This window comes from Opisthorchis viverrini, assembly GCF_000715545.1.
Source record: "Opisthorchis viverrini unplaced genomic scaffold opera_v5_100, whole genome shotgun sequence".
NCBI lineage: Eukaryota > Metazoa > Platyhelminthes > Trematoda > Opisthorchiida > Opisthorchiidae > Opisthorchis > Opisthorchis viverrini.
The window spans coordinates 1,085,052-1,091,051 of NW_008751756.1; positions in this window are offsets into that span (position 1 = coordinate 1,085,052).

The following is a 6,000-nucleotide window of genomic DNA, read 5'->3' on the forward strand; positions in this document are numbered from 1 at the left end:
TTGACCACTAGCACAACAAAAGTGATTGGCCGGCTAGTTACATCTGCTTTGTACTTCCAAAATTTGTGCTCGTTATTCGGCTAACGGTCAGTCGAGTAAAAGTCATTAAAGTAGTTATTCGTATGAATGAAAACTCTTTTGCAGAAAACGCCCACAAAGTTCCAGCACAATTACATCTAATACGCACAAGAATGGCAATGGGTGATTATGAAATGTCTTTGCTTTCCAGATAGATGCTACTGTCTGAGGAATGCACTCTCCCTCAATGCATTCATTAAATTAAGATAGTTGACAACTCACCCGTTGGTTCCGTTGTTCGGATTCTTGCAAAGTGTTCTTTATTTTTTTCTCCGTAAAGTCCAAAGTTTAGCTCTTCTGTTCGAATGCGAGTAAGTATTACGTGATGTGTCCCGTTTTGACATTTCAGTTGCGGCTAATGGAAAGCCCGTTCCTAATGGTTAGTTTACTCACACAGAAATTCAATGTTCACCTTTACTCCAAATGATCATAGTACGACAATCCACACATTCTGTGGTGTCCTTTATTTAAGTTGCAATTTGCACTTCAGTTTGCAACTGTCAGCATCTGGCAAGGACTTTAATCATTCTTGATCTCCAGCATGATAAATGAGTCAGGGAATTTTTCAACAAATGAAACTACTCACAAGGTTGCTGAAAACTCATCGTCATAGGTTGGCCCTTCTTGGGGCTCATCAGATAGGCGTAGTCCCCTCACGATTTCATCAATTTTATGTTCCACTGGGACTCAATTTTTATATATTTTCACAGATAACCCCATTTGCATATCAGTTTGCTTTTCACGGGAGACTCAGCTGGATCTCTCGTTTATGATGAACCTCAATAAGAGCGAAACCAACTGTAGGTTGTCGAAGCGTTCTCATCATCCTTGTTGATAGAATCCTTCAATAAAATACACTGCAATATCTCAAACATCGTACCATCTGAAATATAAGGCAGCCTTTGTGCAACATGTTCACTTGAAGCATATCGTAAACGAGAGATTCGGTGGAGCTTTTCATGAAAACCAAACTGATATGCAAATGAGTGCACTTGTCGAAATCAGTACAGGTGCACGCAGAACATGAGTTCGACAGAAACTTGGGAACTGCACATACCTGATGAGCCCAAGAAGGGCGAAAACGGTTGTGGACTCTGTCAGATTCAGGAACTTTTTCCATGAGCTCCGGCCAGGCCAGTGTGCAGGTTAGTGAGAATTTCCAAAGAAGTTTATGTGGCATAACAACACGAAGACCAAACCACAGGTCTTCCTGAATCATGTTGTGTGACATGCATTTGTTACCAGTGACCTCCGCTCGACACAAAGCACAAAGTGCGGAAGAAAAATATTTAAATGTATTGGATCTGAGTATGAGTGAGTCTGAGTCTATCCGTTTTTATGCAGTGATGAACTGTTGGGATTTATTGCCGAAATTCGGATGAGTTGTGCATTGGGGTGTACGGCTTGGGGAATATGGTAAAGCGCCGCTACATGACCTAATACTCTTTGATGAATATTCAACTTTTGCATAAAATTAAAAGTATCATTGTCAGACAGGTTTGTGTCGTCGGTGTCAGCCAAGCATTCGTTACGAGCCGTCAAAAACTGAATTCCCCTTAAGGCTCCGTATAACCTGCAAAGAACCATCCCCGTATTATCTAGACACCAATGAGCACATATAACTGGTCTACCACACTGAAGTATTACAGTACCGCTGGGAAAGGTATCTGTGATAACTAATGGATGGAAACGCAACCACATCACGTCAGATTATAAATTTATGCTTTTATGCTTTTACTATCACTGGATCACTTATATAAACCACAAAATGTAACATAAAAGAAACAGCTTACCGGCTGTGAAGGAGTCTGGGGGAGCTATGTAACCTTCAAGCATGAGGCTTATCTCCATAAAGTTTGTTCGCGAAAGCGTATCAATCATTGCTGGCGATCTCCTAATGTCCGGACACAGACTTCTCTTGCACAACATGCTACGCTGGCAGAAAATCCAAAGACCAAAAAGCTGTCTTTAAGTCAAATGAAAGCAAGCAGCATTGGACTCCGCCGGAGTAAACGAAGACGGTAAAAATATCTCGTTATTTTGGTACGTCTAAACTTCAGCAAGATTTTGTGAAGAGATCATTCGTAAATTGTCTGAAACACTTTGTCCGAAAGAGAAAAGGGTGCATGAGAACGATTCAAAAAGAGCAATGATGACGGTTAGAGATGTAAATGTTATCATGGTAGATCTCAAATTCGATGCAATGCATTCTTCGGCGTTTTCTTAGTGTGTTTGCACCTCAGTAAGTCACAGTGATTGTTAGTAACCGAGTTTGAAGAATCGTTTCCTGTACGTACCTACATACCCTTTGATGTATTGGGCCTGCACCACCCAATGGAAAAATTAGTATGCCTTGTTGGATTGCGAGTTCTGATGTGATACGGAAATAACTGCGTTTTCACACAATGCCCAGATTATCATCGGGCCATGGCAAGTTTGGCAGCAATTCCAATTGTGGAACCGATAAATACTGATTCCAGAAACAGGAGAACTGAAAATTACCTTGATCCGTCCTAAATATGTTACAAAAGCAGGAAAAGCTTAGTGGTAAGAAGAAATTTGTACTCATTCTCAGACATATGAGAAAAATGTCCATAAACCTTTGAGGCCCCAGTCTAAGCGTTTGACTGCTGTGAAGCACGCAGAATCTGGATTTGCCTTCGTTCAGTATGCTAGACATAAGTTTTTCAGGGGATTACAAAGCGCCAAATTTTATTCGGTGATATATGCTTCAAATTAATATACATCGAGATTCATTCCCCAGGTGACGATGCAGGCTGCTAAATGCAAATGTGACCACCAACCTGTGGATTTTACTGGCTTGGTCAACGGCGGCAACTTGGTATGAGGAATCAAACCCTAACAGTTATCCATTGAGAAGCCATCAGTCGCAGGATTTATGCTTCTTCTGGAAAACTGTATTCACACCATGTTCTTAGAGAACACGCTTACAAATAAAACTACTGAGAACAACCGAACGTTTGTAAACATAATGAACTCTATCGATTCATGTAAATTGCTCATGTGGGAGGGAGTGGCGTTACACGCCAATCCTCTCCAACCACTTTAGGCATTATCCAACGCTGGATGTGACTATAGCACTCATCAGTGGTTTGCTAAATACATCAAAACGTTCTCACTATTCATCTCGCCGTCTTCTTCAGTTCAAGAGCCAGAAAATGCACGACTGATTGTCTTTTGAACCAAACTATGTTGTAGATTGCTCTGACTTAACACGAAATACCAGTTGCCATCTCAGTTTTGTGCTGAACGAATTTGGGACACTAAAAGACACTTAACAGAGCACTTTTGTCACCACGACGAAGTGTCCGAAAAAGCTTAGAAGAAGGCTATNCACCACGACGAAGTGTCCGAAAAAGCTTAGATAGAAGGCTATGGTTTGCTTTCCCTACCTGTGCAATGCTAAAAGATATACACTCTGATAATCCGGAGGTGAAAAAATGAAGCAAATAGCAAGGTTTACTTGCTTTTTGGCCACCCGTGATAATAATAACCGTCGGGAAGCAATAGCGTTCTTCCAGTATAGACAAAGAACACAGAAACCACCGTCAAACTAGATTTTCTGCCCAGTAATAAAGTAGGCTTTGCAGCAATCTATTCTTGAACTGTTTCTTGAACTGTTTCTTACTCTGAACAACATGAGACCTTCAACTGTACAATTATTCATTAAACCAATGAAGAACGTTTCCAGCCACAAAGCATTTCTTGTGGTTGACAACGGGTCATATCTCCCTGGTAAAACTCTTAAGGGCTGCATAAACGAGATGGGATGCAGCTTTATTTACGATGATTCTCGAGATCCATGTTATGGCGCACAAACTGAGAATTTTGTCAGGGCTCCATCTTACAGAAGCTGGAAATAAATATTGATTGTATTCATTTGCAACACATGAATGCTTTTCACTGAGCGACAGGTGAATGTTCAGAAAAACCCCTCAGAATACTTTCCATTCGTGTTATCTATTTTCTTCAGAAGTGACTTTTTTTATCAACTATCAAGCAGTATTGTGGGAAACAATGTTGTCCAGCGCACTACTCAGATGATGGGCGCGGAGATTATCTCGTTTCAACTAAGACTTATTGATCATTCACATTTTGGGGACGGTGGTCACTTCACTCAAACTTGTATTATACCTTTTCACTTTAATTATGCTCCATTTCAAGCAAGCAGAAGTACAACAAAAGGCTCTGAGTGGTTGTAAACAAAACCGCGAAAGCTTCATATCTGATCTACAACAAAGTGCAAAGACGAAGTAGAGAGTTTATACCGAAATGGGCGAAGCTTTCCAAGATGCAGAATTGGTGAAACAGATGTCAAACCCAGAAATTTACACTCAAAAGTATGTGTCAAAAGACAGAAGATGCCACCGAAGTGTCACTCACTCTTCTAACAGCCATACTAATAGATCTCGGATCCGAGTCCGGAAGGAACAAATCACGTTTTCTCTTGGTGAAACTGATTTGGAACTGTCAAGCATAAGACGACGCTGAACTCCAAAATGTGTAGAAAACATTTTAGAGTTATCCGGATGATGCAAACACAAGTCCTGAAATGAGTCAACCGCAATGTTTTCGTTTTGCCGCCGGTTGTTTACAAACGCCCTGTGTGTGACCAAATTTACCAAAATCAAATTACTGTGTTGACACAAATTAGGATGTTGCGTATTTCCTCATGTTTCTCCTTTCCGAGGAGAACTAACGGAAGTATGGTCATTCGCTCCTATTCATCTGCTTATCTGTGAGCAAATCTCCTTGATGTTTTGAGAATTCAATAAAGCTGCAATTGATTAACTCTAGCCTCAAATGTTCACTATTGGGAGGACTCCTTAGGACAATTCTCTAATGGACAATTTATACTCCAGCTGCACGGAAAAAGCATTGATGCTCAACATTAGTTGATCGGGTTTCATGTAGACGAAAACAAACTGAGCTAAGTAATTTACATTACTTATCAATGGTTCAAAATGGGTGGGATATATGGCTCTAGATACTAATTTTCATCCACCCACTTTCCAGAAATACCAGTTGGTATCTTAATTGCGCGTTTATATTTTGCGGGTCCATCTGATCGGTTTAAGAGATAGTGTACATCCTTCTGTAAATCTCAGGATTTTGGATTCCTGCTGAGTGAGGTCAAGCTTCAAATGGATTTCAGGATAATCCGAATGTAACCTGAAAGCTTCTAAGCTGAATAAGGACTTAACTGTGCCAGTTTTTAAAGGCCACATTACCATCTTGTCAGGGAGCATGCACATTTTTCTGTTCCCTCGCAATATTACCAAGCGAATCTGCCACAGCTTTCATTAAGTGTTTCGCCCGATGTCACTGTGCATCCGTTCATGCTTGCCTCCTGAGTGTGCATTTTTACACAACCGAAATTTACTGGCTAGCGTAGTGAACAATTAGGAGGTCAGCTGTCGTGATGCTGGAATCTCTACCGTCAATAATGCAACATATAAATGTAAACCGTTTGAAAAGACAAAGTTCAATCAAAGGTATATATTTCTCTATCAAACAGAGTTTGATTCCATCACACTCTGAAGCTAGTTGCAAAACAATTCCCGTTCAACGACCATCCCAAAGAGCTCTCACTCTATGCAAAAATACTACTCTTTTTGAAAATTATCTCCACGGGATAAGCATGTGTTTTGAGCCGTACTTTTATAAAAATTTCAGTACGGATAATGTTGAAACGAATGGATATCCAGGAACATGCACTGGAGAGTCGTTCTTGTATGTGACGCAAAATGAAGAGCCTTGTGGAGGAAGAGAAAGGAGCAAGCAACCAGGCGCCTCCGTTATCATTTCATTTGATAATATATTTCATGAAACTTACACTTTACCCTTTAAACACGACAGAGCACTCAGTTGAAAAATAAGCAATAATGCTCAACACTTTTA